General features: G+C 44.5%; 1 protein-coding gene across 2 annotated transcripts in view; it reads right to left on the bottom strand.

Moving 5' to 3' along the window:
* Positions 1-20088, bottom strand: part of SMAD4 (SMAD family member 4) — a 324854-nt gene that overhangs the window by 12923 nt on the left and 291843 nt on the right. The window lies entirely within an intron of this gene.

Below are 20088 nucleotides of genomic sequence, written 5' to 3'. Positions count from 1 at the left end.
ATACAACAAGCGGAAGAGGATGTGGGTGAGAAATTATCAGATAAGCAATTTAATGATGAATATAATCGGGTTAGTCAAACCTTAATAAATGTATAGTTTTAAGGGTTCAATTAGTGTTTTTTTTACAAGTCATTCTCAATCCCAAAGACCATGCACAAAAAAACGGCAACGATTGTCACTCATTCCCGACAAAGACCAGAAATTCCGATAATTACTAGAATTCAGGAAGGGCATCAAGACCAAGCTTTTTACAAAATGATGATGCAGGGCCAAATTCCATTACCAACACAGGGAAAAGAGGACAGCGGATTATTCAGAACCAAATCAACCCAAGAAACGCAAACTAATCCTCCTTAAGGTTGGTAGGCACAACCACATACACGATTATCTTTAACTCTAATTCATTCCACTTGAGATAGACTCCACTACATGATGAACAAGTTATTTACCTTTGGGAATGCTCTCTATGGTGGATATTCTAGCTAACCATGGATTCCTTCATGTAGAATACTTCCCGAGTGATCCAGATCCAGAGTGTATCTGCAAAACTACTCTCTAAGAAAACTCCTGTGGCGCTAGGCGAGTCTATGCAACACTGAGGCAGTATTGCCAAGGAAGTGTCAGAACGGACATGCATATAAGGGCCACCACAATGCGCTGACGTCAGTTTCTTACTTGTCCCTTTAAGTGCCTTCAGATGCAAAGCTTGGGACCTTTTCAGCTGTTAAAAAGAGGTCACTCTACAGAATGGGGGCCTGGGTGGGCAATGAGGAATCCGCTGTTAGGTAGACTACCCACTGGAAAGAATGTTACCGAAGTTAAGTAACTTTTTCTTCAGATGGATACTTCTAACTGGAGATTCCTCACCTTAGAATAGACAACTAAGCAGTGCCTCCCCAAATGGAGGGTCTGTGGAGTGGACTCAGTCTTGAAGGACTGAGCAGGTGAATGTCATTCCTGCTAGATCGGACAGTCAAGGCAACAGTGCTTTTTCGATCGTAAGTGCAGATGACTGCCCACATTGCAGCCCGGTGGATGCCAAAGACAGGCACTCCTGTGCTAACACAGTACTAGAAGCCTTAGCCCTGATGGAATTGACTCTCAGACCTTCTGTAGGCTGCTTCTTGCGCAGTGCTTAGCAGATCTTAATGAGGAATACTATCCACTTGAACCAGGTTTTCTTATGCACAGCATTCCCATTATTTGTCCTGGACAATCCCACAAAAAGCTGATCATCTACACATTGGTCCTTGGTACGATCAATATGCAAGTGTAAAGCCCATTTGGGGCCCAGCCAATAAAGCCTCTCCTCCTTTTTCAATGAGTGTTAAGGGTAAAAAAACTAGACAGGGTGACAGATTGTCCAACGTGGAAAGGAGTCACAACTTTAGGCGAAAAGACCAACCAAGTTCTCAACACCAGTTTGTCTGGAAATAGGTGGTCTAGGGTGGAAGCTCAGACGGTTTCTAAAGCTCACTCACAGGACGAGCTGAAGTACTCTCAATGTGGAATATAGTCTTGAAAGTCAAGAGACATAGAAAGCAGATATGCATCAGCTCAAAGGGCCTGGACATGATGAACGTAAAGACCATATTAAGGTCTCACTGTGGAATCAAAACAGTTCAGGAGGAAACAGGTATGTTAAGCCTTTTTTTAACCTCATCACAACAGGTGATTTAAACAAAGACCGTTGGTTCTTGGCCAATGTATAGCAGATCTTAAAGAGGACAATCCACCTGGACAAAGTCCTTTTCTGCACCGCCTGGCTTTTCTTTGCCCCAGAGAATCATACAAAGACCTGATGGCATTTGGTGAGATCAATATAAAAGCTCAAATCACTTTTCAGGTCCAACTAATTGAGTCTCTCCTCTTTCGCGAGGGACGTGGAGCAAGGAACATTTGGAGGCTGATGGATTGCAGAATGTGAAAAGGAGCCATGACTTTTGCCAGAGAGGCTGCAATGGTCCTCAAAACCAGTTTGTCTGGATATAACATGACATATAGAGGGTATGTTACTGTTACATCGCAATTTTTACATCGTAATGCTGTTACAACGCAGCTTTTACAACGCATACCATTACATCGTAAGTATTGGTAAGTATATAATTTTTTTTTATTTTATTTAATATTATTTAATTAATTTAATTAATATTAATTATAAATAAATATATATATTTTTTTTAATATTATAAATTAAATATATTAATTTAAGTAATTTTTAAAATAAGTATGAATATAGGAGTATATGTTTTGGGGTACTGAGGTATATGTTTTGGGGTACTGAGGTATATGTTTTGGGGTGTTTGGGTATTTTTAGGTTTTAGGGCTGGGTTTGGGATTTGGGGTACAGGGGTATTTTTAGGTTTTAGGGCTGGGTTTGGGTTTTGTGGTACAGGGGTATTTTTAGGTTTTAGGGCTGGGTTTGGGTTTTGGGGTACAGGGGTATTTTTAGGTTTTAGGGTTGGGTTTTGGGGTACAGGGGTATTTTTAGGTTTTAGGGCTGGGTTTGGGTTTTGGGGTATAGGGGTATTTTTAGGTTTTAGGGTTGGGTTTGGGTTTTGGGGTACAGGGGTATTTTTAGGTTTTAGGGCTGGGTTTGGGTTTTGGGGTACAGGGGTATTTTTAGGTTTTAGGGCTGGGTTTGGGTTTTGGGGTACAGGGGTATTTTTAGGTTTTAGGGCTAGGTTTGGGTTTTGGGGTACAGGGGTATTTTTAGGGTTGGGTTTGGGTTTTAGGGTACAGGGGTATTTTTAGGTTTTAGGGCTGGGTTTGGGTTTTGGGGTACAGGGGTATTTTTAGGTTTTAGGGCTTGGTTAGGGTTTTGGGGTACAGGGGTATTTTTAGGTTTTAGGGATGGGTTTGGGTTTTGGGGTACAGGGGTATTTTTAGGTTTTAGGGATGGGTTTTGGGGTACAGGGGTATTTTTAGGGTTCAGTTTTTTAAAAAATACGACTTTAATTAAATTAAATTAATTAAATTAATTAAATTTAATTAAATTATATTAATTACAATTTTAAGATTAATTCAATTATATTAATTAAATTACATTAATTAAATTAAAATAATTACTATTATAAATTTTATTAAATTAAATTAATAACATTATATTAAATTCATTAAATTACATCAATTCCAATTTTAAATTTAATTAAACAAAATTAAATAAATTAACTTAATTACAATTTTAAAATTAATTACATTATATTAGTTAAATTAAATTAATTAAATTAACTTAATTACATTTTTTTTAAAAAGATATACTTACCTATACTTACGATGTAATGGTATGCGTTGTAATAGCATCTGCTATGTAATGTCCTGCGTTGTAATGGCATCCGATGTAATGGAACCTGCGTTGTAAAAGTTGCGATGTTACAGCCTGCGTTGTAAAAGAACGCGTTGTAACATCATAGATCCCATATAGAGATTATAGTGAGAGGGCCTGAAGCTTACCAATGTGAGAAGCTGAAGTAACAGCAATGAGGAAACCTGTTTTCAGAGTAAGGAGACACAACAACCAGCAGTGCATTGTCTGGAAGGCAGAGCACATAAGGAAAATAAGGCCCAAATTGAGATCCCACTGTGACATCAAAAAGAGTTCAGGACACAACATATTGGCCATCCTTTTAAAACAGGTGATTTAAACAAGGATGACTGATCCAGCAAACACAATAAGGCAAACGGGCCAACAAATAACCTTTAATGGTGTCCACTACAAGCTCTTTCCAGGCCAAAGTCTAAAACAATAAAATGTCAGAAAGTTTAGCCTGCAACGGGCCCATGTTGCGAGATCCATACCAAGTCAGAAATGTGTTCCATCGCCCTGCATTAACAGATTGTATGGAATATGCTACTTACCAGTATGCATCTGTTCTTGGCATAGAGGGCTGCAGAGTGGTACATTATGAATAGATCGCCATCTGGTGTTGGGCTCGGATGATTGCACTTTGTTTTTCTCTTGGAGAGTCTTTTGTATCTTGGTGACTCCTCCCTTAGTTGGTAGTGCGCATGGGCATCGGCTCCATCCTTAGATTGTTTTGCCATAGTAGGGTTAGATGGAGTAGTGTAGTAGAATACAGACAAGAATGCCCATGTAAGTGTATCTAAATAAGAATAATGTTGGAACAGACACAGGTTTCCGGGGAGGCTGGGAGGGCATGTACCACTCTGCAGCCCTCTATTCCAAGAACAGATGCATACTGGTAAGTAGCATATTCCGTTCGAGGCATATGGGCTGCAGATGGTACATTATGAATAGACTATACAGCAGTTCTCTCCCTAGCGGTGGTCGCCAGTGTCTGTTGCAACTGTCTGAAATAAAGTTTTTAATACTGCTTGTCCCACTCTAGCTTGTTGTGTTGTGTGCACATCTACACAATAGTGTTTTGTGAAGGTGTGTGGTGTAACCCAGGTAGCTGCTTTGCATATGTCATCTAGTGGGATGTTTCCCAAAAATGCCATAGATGTTCCTAGTTTACGTGTAGAGTGAGCTCTAGGAGGAACAGTTAATGTTCTCTTTGCTTTTAAGTAGCATATTTGAATGCATTTTACAATCCATCTTGCAATGCCCGCCTTAGAGATGGGATTGCCTTTGTGTGTTGGAGAAAACGCAACAAATAGCTGTTTTGTCTCTCTGAAAGTTTGTGTTCTCTCTATATAGTACAATATGGCCCTTCTAACATCTAATGTATGTAAGGCTCTTTCTGCTACTGTTTGTGGTTTTGGAAAGAAAACCGGTAATTCCACTGACTGATTGATGTGGAATGCTGAAATTACTTTTGGTAAGAATTTTGGGTTTGTTCTAAGAACCACTTTATTTTGGTGTAACTGCATAAATGGTTCTTGTATTGTAAAAGCCTGCAGTTCACTTACTCTTCTAAGTGACGTGATAGCTATGTGGAAGGCCACCTTCCATGTGAGGAATTGTATTTCACACCTATGCATAGGTTCAAAGGGTGGCCCCATTAGTCTGGTAAGTACTATGTTGAGATTCCAGACTGGGGAAGGTGGTCTTCTTGGTGGAATGACTCTTTTGAGTCCTTCCATGAAAGCTTTAATTGCTGGTACTTTAAACAGGGAAAGATGTTGCCTGTTTTGTAGGTACGCTGCTATAGCTGCGAGATGAACTCTTATAGAGGTATATGCTAAGTTACATTGCTGTAAGTGTAGTAAATAGCAAATGATTTGTTTAGTGGATGCGTCCAGAGGGTTGATTTGCTTACTGTTACAGTGTATAGCAAACCTTTTCCATTTTGCTGCGTAGCATGCTCTGGTGGTAGGACGTCTTGCTTGTTTAATGATTTCCATACATTCTGGTGGTAGATCTAAATATCCAAACTCTATGACCTCAGGAGCCAGATCGCTAGGTTCAGTTGTTTGGGATCTGGGTGCATTATCTCTCCATGGTTCTGTGTAAGATGCATGGATAATAATCTTAGCTTTTGATGTGGTACTTGTGAGAGTTGTAGCAGTGTGGTGAACCACGGCTGTCTTGCCCACGTGGGTGCCACTAGTATCATTGTCATTGAGTGTTGCTGCAGCTTCCGAACCAGTAACGGAATTAGTGGTAGAGGAGGGAACGCGTAAGCAAATTTGTTGGACCAATGTATCCATAGTGCATTGCCCTGGGACCGTTGGTGTGGGTACCTGGATGCGAAGTTTTTGCATTTTGCGTTCTGATGATTGGCAAACAGATCTATCTCTGGTTGCCCCCATTTTTGGAAGAATGGCTGCAGTATTTGGTCGTGCAGCTCCCATTCGTGTACTTGCTCTGACTGTCTGCTTAGGATGTCTGCTATCTGATTTTGAACTCCTGGTAGGTGTTCTGCTAACAGATAGATCTTTTGAGGAATGGCCCATCTCCAAATGTCCTGTGCTAGTTTGGATAGTTGGAGAGAGTGTGTCCCCCCCTGTTTTTGAATATAATACATTGCAGTCATGTTGTCTGTTCTGATCAGGACTGCCTTGCCTGTTATTTGCATTTGGAAAGCTTTTAGTGCTAGAAACACTGCTAATAGTTCCAGATAGTTGATGTGCAGTTTCTTTTGCTGCACACTCCACTTCCCCTGCACTGTGTATTTGTCCATATGCGCTCCCCATCCTGAGAGCGATGCGTCCGCTGTTATTATTACTTGTGGAATTGGCTCTAGGAACGACCGTCCCTTGGAAATGTTTTCTGTGTTCCACCACTTCAGAGAGCGGTACGTCCGGTCGTTTACCAACACCAGATCTGTAATCTGACCTTGAGCCTGATTCCACTGTGTCGCTAGACACTCCTGTAGTGGACGCATTTGAAGTCTGGCATGTGGTATTAGCAGTATGCATGAGGACATCATGCCTAATAGTTGCATAAACACTCGTGCTGGTAGTGAGTGTTGTGGGTGAAATCTTTGTATTAACCCGACCATTGTTTGTATCCTGACTGGGTTGGGGTATGCTATTGCTTTTTCTGTGTCTACTGTAGCCCCCAGGTATTGCTGAATCTGGTTTGGTTGCAGGTGCGATTTTTTGTAGTTCACCGTGAACCCTAGGTGGTGCAGCAATTGAATTGTCTTCTTTGTGTTGTGAAGACATTCTTCTTTTGACTTGGCCTTTATTAGCCAATCGTCCAAGTATGGGAAGACATGTATATGTTGTCTTCTTAGGTGTGCTGCCACCACAGCTAGACATTTTGTGAAAACTCTTGGTGCTGTTGGGACACCGAACGGAAGGACTTTGAAATGATAGTGTTGTCCTTCTAACACAAACCTTAGGTATTTTCTGTGGGCTTTGTGAATTGGGATATGGAAGTAAGCGTCTTTTAGATCCAGTGTAGAAAGAAAGTCCCCTTTCTTCAGTAAAGGGAGTACTTGTTGGAGCGTGACCATGTGGAAATGCTCCGAATTTATGTAAGCATTGAGAGGTCTGAGGTCTAATATTGGTCTTAGGGACCCGTCCTTTTTGGGGATCAGGAAGTATAGAGAGTATACTCCTGTTCCTTGTTGATCTTTTGGGACCTTCTCTATTGCATGCTTTTGTAGAAGTGCTAGAACTTCTTCTCTTAACAATGTCAGATGATCTTGACTCATTGGACGCTGTTTGGGGGGGATGTTTGGTGGGGTAGCTGTGAGTTCTAGGCAATAACCATGTTGGATAATTTGTCTCACCCACTTGTCTGATGTGATGTTTTCCCAGACAGGTAGGAACTGTGATAGACGTCCCCCGACCGGTGTTATGTGGTCTGGGGGGAGTTCTATGAAGTCACTGTTTTGGTGTTGAGGCGTTGCGGTTGTTATTATTTCCGCGGCCTCTACCCTTGTTGTTGTTACCTCTGTAACTGCCTCTTGAATTACCTCTGGGTGATGTTGGTGTGAAAGAGGTGGATTGCTGATTCGTTCCTGTATTCTTTGAGCCCCCTCTATAGGTGGATCTACGAAAGGAACCTCTGTGTGTAGGCTGTTGCAATGCTCCCATTGACTTAGCCGTTTCTGTATCTTTCTTCATTTTTTCTAAGGTCTCGTCTGTGCTTGAACCAAACAGTGTCTTCTGATCAAATGGTTTGTTCAGTAGGGCTGTTTGTACTTCTTGTTTGAATCCTGAGATTCTAAGCCATGCATGCCTTCTTAGCATGACACTGGTGTTAATAGATCTTGCTGCAGTGTCTGCTGCGTCTAATGCGCACTTAATGGAAGTATTGGTTATTATTTTACCTTCCTGTATTAATTGATCTGCCTTTTTCTGATGTTCTTTTGGGAGATGTGTGATAAGTTTCTCTAACTCATCATAATGTGCCCTGTCATAACGTGCGAGTAGTGCTTGTGTATTGGCTATACGCCAGCTATTCGCCGCCTGTGATGCTACTCTTTTGCCTGATGCATCTATTAACTTTGACTCTTTATCTGGTGGAGGAGCCTCTCCTGTAGATAATGAGTTTGCTCTTTTACGAGCGTTTGAGACCACCAGCGAGTCTAGAGGTACATGCCCTTTAATAAATATTGGGTCCTTTGGAGCTGCTTTATATTTTTTATCAATTCTTGGGTTTAACACCCTGGCTCTCACTGGGTTTTCGAATATTTCCTCTGTGTGACTAAGAAGACCCTTCAACATAGGAAGAGTACCTGATGTTCTCTGTGCATTAGGTAGAGTCTCTAACAAGAAATCCTCTATTTGAGGTTCTGTATGCATATCTAGTTTGTGATATTTTGCTGCCCTATTAATGAGCTGCACAAAACCTGTGTTATCATCAGGTGGTGAAGGCTTTGAGGGATATAGCTCTGGGTCGTTGTCCTCATCTGACCCTACATCATAATTTTCCCATGGGTCCTCCTCATCTGGGATAGTTTCGTCATCCCCTTGAGGTTCTCCCTCCCCTAGATCACTGTCTACATCTGACTGAGGTGTAGCTGGTCTTGGTGTGGAAGGTGTAGGAATATTTGGCCTATTGTGAGGAATAGGAGAAGAGGGTGTGACTTTAGGTCTAGGAGAAGCAGGAGGAGATATATTTGTCCCCATTGTTCTCTTTTTTGAAGGAAGAGGTTTATCTTCTGACTGTTCACTCTTTCTCTTCTTCGTGACCACTTTCCCAGTTTGTGGATCAATAAACAAGATCTTTTGTTTGGGATCTGTCTGTTGCTCCTGAATCGGTACCGAAGATCCTGGTTCCGAGAGGTGCTTTTGTTTTCGATCGTCAGATCTTGTTGTTTTCGACACCGAATGTCTGCTCGATTCCGACTTTCTGGGTATCGAGTGTATCTTGGACGATAAATCATATTTATGTTTCGACATGGAATGTTTCGATACCGAGCTTTCCCTTGTATGTAGCCTCGGTGCCGAAGTCGATGTCGCCCTTTTCTCGGATCCGACATGGTGGGGGTCCGAGTGTTTCGGTTTCAGTTTCAGTTTCGTTGCCGGGCCCGAGGGCGGGGCGTCGGAAACTTTTTTCTGCGGTTTGACCGGGCCCGAGGGCGGGGTCGTTACCGCACGGGGTCTGTTTTTCGGTAGGGGGACGTCGTCACTCACGGTTTGTTGCTCGATGAGTTCTTCAACCTCCGACTGGTCCCCTTCCGACCCCGACTGGTCCTCTTCTTCCTCGATTTGCTCGTCTCCGAACAGCTCCGGGATCGCTTCCGCCTGCATTCTGGAAACCTCGTGTCTTCGAGCTCGACGATTTCTAATCGTTAGCTTGGAGGAGAATGCTGCGCAGGCTTCGCAGTCCCTGGATTCGTGTTCAGGCGATAGACAGAGGTTGCACACCTCGTGTAGGTCCTTGTGTGGGAACTTAGCACCACACGTTGGACATTTTTTGAATGGAGTCCTTTCCATGGACTCCGGGCTTGACTGCGTCGAGAAAGGCCTCCTGTTCTTCGACGTAGATCCAAGTTTTTCTCTTCGATTTTGAATTTGCAACGCGTCGGAATGGAAATGAAACACGTTCGATAACAATACCGTCGAATTGAAAAGGGAATACGCGCCGATAAATCACTTTCTTCTGAAGTTGATCTGGAGCGTCTCGATCCTCATCCGAACCCGATGGCGGAAAAAAACAATCTAAGGATGGAGCCGATGCCCATGCGCACTACCAACTAAGGGAGGAGTCACCAAGATACAAAAGACTCTCCAAGAGAAAAACAAAGTGCAATCATCCGAGCCCAACACCAGATGGCGATCTATTCATAATGTACCATCTGCAGCCCATATGCCTCGAACAGAGGGGTGCCGCACAGCAATGATAAAATGCACAACCTCAGGACGAAGATCAAACTCAGTCAAATGTGGCTGCTTAATTTCGACACTTGGCAAGCCCATCTGTGCCCATCCGGAACGAGGCCAGTGCCAGCCACTATGCATATTTCGGGTCTGAAGGGCTCCCGAGACTGACCTACTCACGTGATGCTCTGACGCTGCTTAACCTCAGCCGCAATACCTCACTAGGCTCTGGTCATGAACAGCAGTTTCCTCTACCAAAGGTAAGACCGTCCACCAGCAGGGTGATCGGCCCTACTTTTCCTCTGCGGCGATAGCTCAGGTCACGGCAGGCTCTAGTTGCCTTAGGACTAGGGTCAATATTACACCCCTAACTACAACTGAATCTTATTTGCCTTGCGTACTTTTAAATGTGTGCTCTTTTATTAAGCATCATGTTGAATTTAAGCTGCTAACAAACTCACTTGCCGGCCCTTATTTTTGTTAGAGTCTTGGGTTCATTTGCAATCCGATCCGGATTTTATTGCAGCCATTTCAGGCAGCAATGCCTTCTATAAACTTGATAGGACAGACAAGCAAGGGGGAGGGGGGATATTGTATCGCGCTGGTTTACAATTTACACACTAAAGTGCTTTGCAATTCTCTCGCCCCTCTATCTTGCGAAGCCTTTACTTTCTGTACACATTTAACCCCTTCGCTGCTGGCCCGTTTCCGCCGCTGTGCGGTAAACAAATGAACAGGGGCGGGCCATGACGAACCCCAGCCGTCATCAGCACACGAGCACCGTAGTGCATGACGGCTGGGGTTCGTCATCAGCATACAAGGGGTTAACGGACAATGTGTCCTTTAATGGCATGCTTATATACCGTCCTTCAGGTACTCGTATAAATTTATTGGCTGAATTGAACAGTATGTTAGATACTAATATCTTACTTCGTAATTTCAGCATTTTAGGCGATTTTAATTTTTATCTGGATATGCCCTCCGATGCGGACACAGCCACTTTACTTCAAAACATGGAGGCGTTGGGCCTTTCACAGAGGATATCTGGCCCTACAAACTCTATGGGCAATACGTTGGATGGAATTGTTTCCAACTGTCTCACTTTTGCAACATTACTACACTATCCTTTTAATGGTCAGATAACAGGGCAATTTTCTTTGAGATTAGTTACTTTTCATAAAGTCAGGCCGCCCCAGATGGATCTCTTCTCGAAAGTGGCATAATATTCAAGCTGACGAACTGGCCACTCTGTTAAATAGCTCCACTCCAAATGCTTCGGAGGAGTTGGAAATTGAATTGGCTCGACGCAGCAGCTCATACCTTGGTGCTAGTTAAAAAGTCATTGATAAAAAGACTAAAATTATCTGCACCATGGTTCTCTGACAAACAGAGTAGCTACAAAGGATGGGGAGCTCGCACAGCTAATGTAATCCAAGTTGCTACCCATTTCTTGGAAAATAGACATACAGTGGCTCAACTAAAATACCAAATATTGGAACAAGTCCCGATTACATTAAACAACAAGAACTATCTACTAAAACGCGAGAACTTTTGGATCCGTTACTTGTCCACGATGGTCCCCCTGGGGCTCAACGACCGCATTGAATTTCTTTGTTATTTATGACCTGGTTCTTTGTGTATTTCATGATATACTGTCTTTGTTTTTCATCATCGTGTCACGCATCTTGTTAGCCTTTTTTCACGTATCTTGTTAGCTTTTATTTTTCTTTTGCACCTTCCAATATGGCGCTTAAACTTTTCACCGAGTTTCTTGACTGTCCTCTCTGGCCGTATAGTCCTTCCTTCCTGTTTAGCACCCGGCTTCCGCATTTCTAACGCGATTCCCCACCTCTCGTCTGTTGATCACAACGGAACTCCGCGGAGTCCTTGCGTAGTTGTCACACTCGTACGTACCCCACTCGGGACCTCTATATCTTTTCTACCTGCATGTACTACCGATCTCTAATCTTGGTACACACCGCGTATCACGCACCGCCCCTTTATATAGTGCATGTTCACGAGTGAATCTTTTTAAACACGGACTGAGTTTTTCTATCCGTTTCCGTATTTCTCTCCTTTGGGAACCACGCTCAGTTATTCTTTCATATTACCACGCGGCATCTTTAATCTTCCCTGTTCTGGGGTCTCTCCGGTCTTTTCATTTAACGTCTCTTCATTTTTCTGCCTGACTATTATGCATACTTTATATATTTTGTGTTTGTTGTATTACCGCATACATATGCGATTACAGCTTGGTCTTTTGCTTTTTGTTGTAGAGTAATCCCCTGATGATGGGCTCCGCCCGCAATGCATTGGGATGTGTGATAATGAATATATCTTAATTCATGAACTTCATTTAGATTACAATCTGTCATATGCTGCAAACAGTGATACACCTTTAACATGTTCAAATAAACACGGAAAGCTGGACATTTCCAATCTGAATATGAACTACCGATTATTTGGCTTATTGAACTAGACCTTTTGGTCCCACTTACGTTGTGCTCAGGGGCGTTTTCTCCCTAGGCGGGGGAGCTATTCTCCAAACAGAGTAGCTAAGCAGGGCTGCCGAATGCAGAAGAAACACGTATTGAAAATGCAATAGGTTTTGCCTTTGATTAAGTTAAAGCCATTTGCTTTGCTAATGGTATTGTATTCTAGCTTGCATTACTTAGTGTATATTTCTGATAAGTGCATATATTTGCTCTCCCCTCGCCCCTTTTGTCTGCCTTATGCTATTGTAATCCTCACTATAAGAAATTAACAAATACTATTCTTCTATTCATTCACCTCCCAAATATGAAACATTGCTCTTTTCCAACCAACGCTATGCTTTAAACTACTACACAGTCACCAAAACAATTCTAACTACATAAAACTAGAACATATCGCAAATATACACTAAATAATGCAAAGCTAAAATAAAATACCATTAGTAAAGCAAATGACTAACTTAATCAAAGGCGAGACCTATTGCATTTTCAATGCTTGTTTGATACAGTTTATTGTCAACCATACCGCTGAAAAGATTTTCAGCCTGGAGTGTCAAAAATGTTACCTTATAGTTCACATTTAAAACCAGAAATTCTTTTCCTTGAATGTCTGTGTAATATTATGCTTGGCTTTTCCTTTATATTCATCCGGCAAATGCTGTACGATCTCCTTCATCTCCTGCATTGCCGATCGCCAAACAAAATAAGCATTGAATCTGAATTAGCTATCCTCTATTTTGCAGGTGCTGTGCTTTTTTTCTTTTTTCCTACAGTCTTTTAGTCTTTGACTAGACAAAGATGTGATGCCAGTTCGGGCAAAATCTAATTGGATTATTTTACAAAACAATTACATTTGTTAAGGTGACCTAGATATCAGACATATTACCCAAAACATGCATTCTTCAACCTTCAGGTAGTCCCAGATGTAAGAAAAGCCTAATTTTTTCAATGTCACGCTTTATCTCAATATGTTCTCCATCCACCCCAGTAACGAACGTCTCTAAAGTCTTGAAATCCTCAGAAGCCAACCTCAGTGTCTCAGGGATGGACACAGTTAAAGGTGGTCTGTTGTCTCTTATCCCTTTGTTCTATCTTGAGGGACTGCTGTAGCAGAATTGACAAATCGCGCTCTTGGTTAACAAAAAAAAAGTCTGGAAATCTTTTTTTTCATTTTAGATTTCTTACCTGGGAGCGTTTAACGCTGAGAGGGCCAGTGTGATTGAAAAGCGTAGCACTGGGTCTGTGCCTGACTGAGTAGCTGTGATGTGTAAATTAAAAACGTATTGACCTGTGAACCTGGGAACAGATGATCTGCCCAGAGACCATCAACCAGGGACACAGCAGCCGACCCTTTTAAAGAGACTTTCCCTGTTGAGCTAGTTTTATTTTGTAAAAGTACGGCTGCCCTCCAAAAAGTAGGCGGTTTGTAAAAACAAGCATTGGAAATGCAACAGGGCTCGCATTAGAAAAGTTTGAGCTATTTGTGTTGTAAAAAAATGTGCTCTTTGAAATGGCAATAGTTCTAAAATTAGCAAATGTGATACCTATAGCATTAGTCAAGCTACATGTTTTTCCCTGTCTTACATGTATTGATGTGACAATTACTAATGGCTTATAAATTTTGTAAATAAATAATACTTGCATACGATTTTTAGTATTTTTTAATGGTACTATATTAAAAGTTGCTGAGTGATGCTGTGGTGGTGCTGGGTGGTGCTGTGGTGCTGCTGGGTGGTGCTGTGGTGGTGCTGGGTGGTGCTGTGGTGGTGCTGTGGTGGTGCTGAGTGGTGCTGTGGTGGTGCTGTGGTATTGCTAAGTGATAATGTGGTGGTGCCGAGTGATAATGTGGTGATTCTATAATGTGGTGGTGGTGCTGAGTGGTGCTGTGGTGGTGCAGAGTGATGCTGTGGTGGTGCAGAGTGATGCTGTGGTGTTGCTAAGTGATAATGTGGTGGTGCTGAGTGATAATGTGGTGGTTCTATAATGTGGTTGCGCAGAGTGATGCTGTGGTTTTGCTGAGTGATAAAGTCGTTGCGCTGAGTGGTGCTGTGGTGGTGCTGAGTGATGCTGTGGTGGTGCTGCGTGATGCTGTTGTGATGCTGTTTTGGTGCTGACTGATGCTGTGGTGGTGCAGAGTGGTGCTGTGGTGTGCTAAGTGATAATGTTGTGGTGCTGAGTGAGAATGTGGTGGTGCTGAGTGATAATGTGGTGGTGCTATAATGTGGTGGTGCTGAGTGATAATATGGTGGTGCTGAGTGATGCTGTGGTTGCGCTGAGTGGTGCTGTGGTGGTGCTGAGTGGTGCTGTGGTGGTGCTGAGTGGTGCTGTGGTGGTGCTGAGTGATGCTGTGGTGGTGCTGAGTGATGCTGTGGTGGTGCTGAGTGATGCTGTGGTAGTGCTGAGTGATGCTGTGGTGGTGCTGAGTGATGCTGTGCTGGTGCTGTGGTGGTGCTGGGTGGTGCTGTGGTGGTGGTACCGAGTGATGCTGTGGTGGTGCCGAGTGATGCTGTGGTGGTGCTAAGTGATAATGTGGTGGTGCTGAGTGATAATGTGGTGGTGCTGAGTGATAATGTGGTGGTGCTGAGTGATAATGTGGTGGTGCTGAGTGATAATGTGGTTGCGCAGAGTGATGCTGTGGTTGTGCTGAGTGGTGCTGTGGTGACGCTGAGTGGTGCTGTGGTGGTGCTGAGTGGTGCTGTGCTGGTGCTGAGTGATGCGGTGGTGCTGCCGAGTGATGCTGCTGAGTGGTGCTGCTGAGTGGTGCTGCTGAGTGGTGCTGCCGAGTGGTGCTGCCGAGTGCTGCTGCCGAGTGGTGCTGCCGAGTGGTGCTGCCGAGTGGTGCTGTGGTGGTGCCGAGTGGTGCCGAGTGGTGCTGTGGTGGTGCAGAGTGGTGCTGTGGTGGTGCCGAGTGATGCTGTGGTGGTGCCGAGTGATGCTGTGGTGGTGCTGAGTGGTGCTGTGGTGGTGCTGAGTGGTGCTGTGGTGGTGCTGTGGTGGTGCTGTGGTGGTGCTGCTGAGTGGTGCTGTGGTGGTGCTGCTGAGTGGTGCTGTGGTGGTGCTGCTGCTGAGTGGTGCTGTGGTGGTGCTGAATGATGCTGTGGTGGTACAGAGTGGCGCTGAGTGATAATGTGGTGGTGCTGAGTGATAATGTGGTGGTGCTGAGTGATAATGTGGTGGTGCTGAGTGATAATGTGGTGGTGCTGAGTGATAATGTGGTGGTGCTGAGTGATAATGTGGTGGTGCTTAGTAATAATGTGGTGGTGCTGAGTGGTGCTGCATGGGAATGCTGTTCGACTGCTCGGAAATATTTCTGCGGTTTGTTTTGGTTCTGTCTGGCGGAGCCTCTGCTATAAATGAAAGCTAAAGGGCGAGACTGTGGCATGGGGAGCGGGGCAGAGGCGGGCTGCAGAGAAGAGAGCGCGCGAGGGGGGGGGGTGACAGACAGTCATAGAGAGACCTCCAGCAGACTCAGAGGAGAGAGAGCGCGCGGGAGGGGTAGCGGAGAAAGACAGGCAGTCAAAGAGAGAGAGAAGCTGAGACAGGCATTCCAAGAAAGGGTGAGAGAGGCAGTCACAGAGAGAGGCAAAGGCAGGCAGTGGATAGTGAGAGAGAGGCAGAGAAGGGCAGTGGAGTCAGATAGAGGCATAAGAGAAAAAGGAGAGAGGCAAAGTAGAAAAGGCAGGCAGACAGAGTCTCAATGGAAGAGAAATGGAGACAGGCATTCAAAGAGAGAAAGCGTGAGACAGTCAGGGCAAGAAAACAATGAAACAGGCAGGGAGAGCAAGTCAAAAAGAGAGAGCGGGCCAAGATAGAACGTGAAAAAGTGAGAGAGGCAAAGTAGAAAAGAGAGACAGCGGGACAGAAAGAGAGACGGGCAGTCAGAGAGAGAGGCTGGTACAGACAGTGGAAGAGGGACAGGCAGGGAAGAGAGAAAGAGGGGCAGAGACAGACACATTGACAAAGAAAGCGAAGCAGCAGAAGCAGAGAGCGGATCAGAGAGGGAGGGAAATACAGGGGAAACGATAGAGGGGCAGAGAAAGACAGTGGAAATCACAGAGACAGGGAGGCTGATACACAGAGCAAGGCAGAGGCAGACTGTGGAAATATAGATACAGAGACAGACACAATTGAAAAGACAGACGTTCAGGGGCAAAGATAGAAAGAAGCGAAGAATGACAGTGGAAAAGAGAGGGGCGCAGACTGAGGCACAGAGAGAGGCAGATAGCGACAGCTGAAAAGAGAGAGGCAGAGACGGGCTCAGTGGAAAAAAAGATAAAGAAGCAAACGCACAGAGAGAGAGCAATAGACAGTGGAAAAGAGGGCACGAGAGAGGCAGATATATTAGAGTAGAAAGAGCGGCGAAAGAGAGAGAAAGAGGAGGAGAGAAACAGGAAATATTTCTGCGGTTTGTTTTGGTTCTGGCTGGCGGCGCCTCGGCCATAAACGAAAGATAAAGGGAGAGACTGTGGCATGGGGAGCGGGGCAGAGACGGGCTGCAGAGGAGAGAGCGCACGAGGGGGTGGGGGGGGGGTGACAGACAGTCATAGAGAGACCTCCAGCAGAGTCTTACATTTAGGAAACAAAACGTGAAACTATGGTGCAGCCTCGAGAATTGGTAACATTACCTCAGGACCCAGAACATCATATGCTGCCTTCATTGAAAGGGATAATCTAACTCCTGAAATGATCTTGATTATATAACCTAAGACCAAACATAAACTAATTAACTATCGGAAGAAAAGCACAAGACCTTTAAAAACTACTTTCCTCCTTCACTAAAACATGAAGGTATACACCAAGTTCAAAAAACTAGGTTCTAGAATATTAATTTAATGGAAATATAACTGGTGTGGCTCTGATTTTATACTTTGCTTATACTTTTTATGTTAAACAACTGTGTAAACTAAGTGTTCTGGCATCTAGATGAGACGGACCACAGTGTAGAAAACCTCAAATCCAAAACTGTGGCATCATTTAAAGAACAGGAATTATTACCACGATAGCCCATTTTATTGGCTTTATAGCTAAAACAAGCAACTGTTAAAATAGAATTCAGTAAAAGCTAAAAACACAATGGGATTTTGACGAGAACAAAACATTAAGTGCCCACATTTTGAAAATCACTGGGATTGTTATCTCGCTATACTAATGTTTAAGAGGGAAAAAGGTCAGTCGAACTCAACTGCGTGTACCAAAGATGAGGAAGAAGAACTGTTAAACTAAAGTGAAGTAAATATGTACAAGGGAGGAAGGGTGACGAGACGCACGGGGAGCAGCAGCCTTTGATGTGCACGCTGGGGGAAGCTTGAGATGCCTGTGGGAGGGAGGCTGGTGGCTTTGATGTGCACGCGCTTTTTGCCAATGCGCTTGCGCATTGAGCTTGCTTTTTTCGGGCACAGCATCAAATCACCCGATGGTTAAGCCCCAATATGTCTCGACATCTGCAATGCGCAAGCGCATTGGCAGAGGTTGAGCCCTTAAAAGCATTAGTTACCTCAGATACCATAAACGGCCTCGCCATTCGAGTGCAGGTAGGAGTAATGGCACTTGTCCGATGCTGCTATCTCTTGGGTGCGTTCGCCTGCTGCGGAGAAGCACTACTGCCTTCACTCAATTGGCGGGAAATCTGCTGCACACAAACATACGCAGCATCCACTGCGGGACACCAGCCCTTTCCCAGCTTAAAGCAAGGACTTCTTTCCCACCAGTCAGTGAGTGGTTAAGTCCTTTCGGTGCTATTATAATAGGGGGGACTGGGAGTGTGTCAGAGCCACGCAGGCTGGTGGCGGAGAGCCAATGTTAACTACCCGGCCAATTAAAATGGAAGGAGAGCACTTAACCAGCTCTAAAAGGAGCTCTTAGGAACATGTTACCTGTCATGATCAGCAGGCGCAGTGCCCCCGGGGAGCTCTCGGGCGGCACCTGACATCTGGCAGCCTCGCCCGGAAAGTGTGACAGATCAGAGTTGAGCTGTCACCCCTCGGCGCCGGCAAGAGGTGGGCGGGTGCAGGGCTCGCTGACAGAGGGATTCCCCAGCTTGGAGCTTCGAGATGGGGAACCCCGGTCTTGCGCAGCATGCAGCCGTCGCTGCGTCTCATTCTAGGCCGTAGGCATGGGAGGAGCACTGGCTTCTCTGCGCAGCAGGCAGCACTATCTGGGCATTCCCGTTTGACGCGCCAGCGGGGTTCAGGTTACAATTACAGGCAGCTCTAAATCCTTGAAGGGGTGAAAGGAGACCCGCTCTGGGTGGCCAGTAGTGCACGAGTAATCTAGGGGTTCGCATTGCTGTCTCAGCACACTTTAGGTGCAAGGCATAATGTGTGTTCATGGCATTCCTTTTATTAAAGTTAAGGATATTTAGATTATAAACTGTAATCAAAAGTATTTCGCCGGCACTTAAAGGTTGGGGATCTGCTTACCTTAAGGGCGGTCTTATTGAAGTTAATGATATTTACATTATATACTGTAATTAATACTATTTCAGTGGCACTTAGAGGTCGGTTATCAGCTTACCTAACAAGTGCGGTCCCGAATGTGAAAAAGGACTGCGCTGCAGCCGGAGCATGGGGATCTCTTGTCTTTAGGGGCCATGTGTTTCTAATTAGAAACACATGGCCCCATAAAGATAAGAAAGTGCTTTGCGACAGCAACAAAGCAGGCCACCGAGTCCGGATCGGAGGCCAAAGGGTGTGAACTAAAAACCCTCATTTCCAATGGCAGGCCACCGTTTAGCATAAACTGTGACACTAGCCAATGGAAATGAGGGGCAGGGCTTAAAGCCTTCTTCTGAAAGTCCTTGTAAGCAATAAATCTCGCCGAGCGAGCTGCTCATGTGCGCAGCAACTCTAGGGGAGGCCTAAAAATGGAGAGCAGGGTATTCTTGAGGAGGAGAAGACCATTTATAAAAAATACCTAGCCGAGTAAAAAAAACTGATTATACAGGAAAAGTCTATTTTTTTACCATCAAAGTGGAAGAAGCGTCAAATTTGACGAAAGAGCCATTTGCGACTGTCCAGAAACTTTCCTTGGTTACCACTAAGAACTGCAATGACCACAGTCAAGCTTTCTGCGAGACTCTGGCAACTGCTTTTAGGGAGAAAGTTGAGGGGGGTCTTTAATAACTTTTCCTCTTCTCTGTTGTCTATTTTATCTGACACAGAGGTTCCTCCTAGCTCTCAGCTGAACAATGCCTTTAGTCTCTTTGTTTCGCCCTCTACTGAGAGAGTTGCTGATATGCTCAGGTCAGCTAAATGTTGGTCGCCCTGTGACCCCTGTCCACCTAAAATTGCAGCCTTAGTTCCTGATACCATTGCACCCAAGATCTCTGCGATTTTCCATCGCTTGTTTTGCCGGGGCCAGTTTCCATCAGAATGGAAACAGGCACTTGGTTTGCCGCTTATCAAAAAACCCTCTAGATCCTTCAGATCCAAACAACTATCGCCTGATTTCCTGCCTACCACTTCCCGTCAAGCTGAACGAAAGGATCATGAATGAGCAATTGGCTAGCTATGTCCAAGATAACAAAGTACTGGACGCTACCCAATTCGGGTTCACGACTGGGCGCAGCACTGAATCGGCTCTCTTAAAAGCTACGGAGGAAATCAGGAGCTCGCTTGACAACGGGAGCAGAGAAGCTCTGATCCTGCTTGACATATCAGCGGCCTTTGATACGGTAAATCATGGGCTGCTGTTGGAGAGGTTGAGCAGGATAGGGGTGACAAAGGGGTCATGGAAGCTGCTGGACTCGTTCCTTATTGGACGCGTTCAGTCAGTTTGTCTGGGTGACTTTTCGTCTAAGGAATTCTTGCTGCCCAGCAGTGTACCACAGAGATCAGCAATTAGCCCCACACATTTTAAAATCAATGTCACCCCTTTAGCAGACCTCATTAGATATTTTGGTTTCACCCTTACC

Source organism: Lissotriton vulgaris, chromosome 3_1 (genome assembly GCF_964263255.1).
Source record: "Lissotriton vulgaris chromosome 3_1, aLisVul1.2, whole genome shotgun sequence".
NCBI lineage: Eukaryota > Metazoa > Chordata > Amphibia > Caudata > Salamandridae > Lissotriton > Lissotriton vulgaris.
The sequence above is the reverse complement of the archived record's forward strand: the minus strand, read 5'-3'. Positions and strand labels throughout refer to the sequence as shown.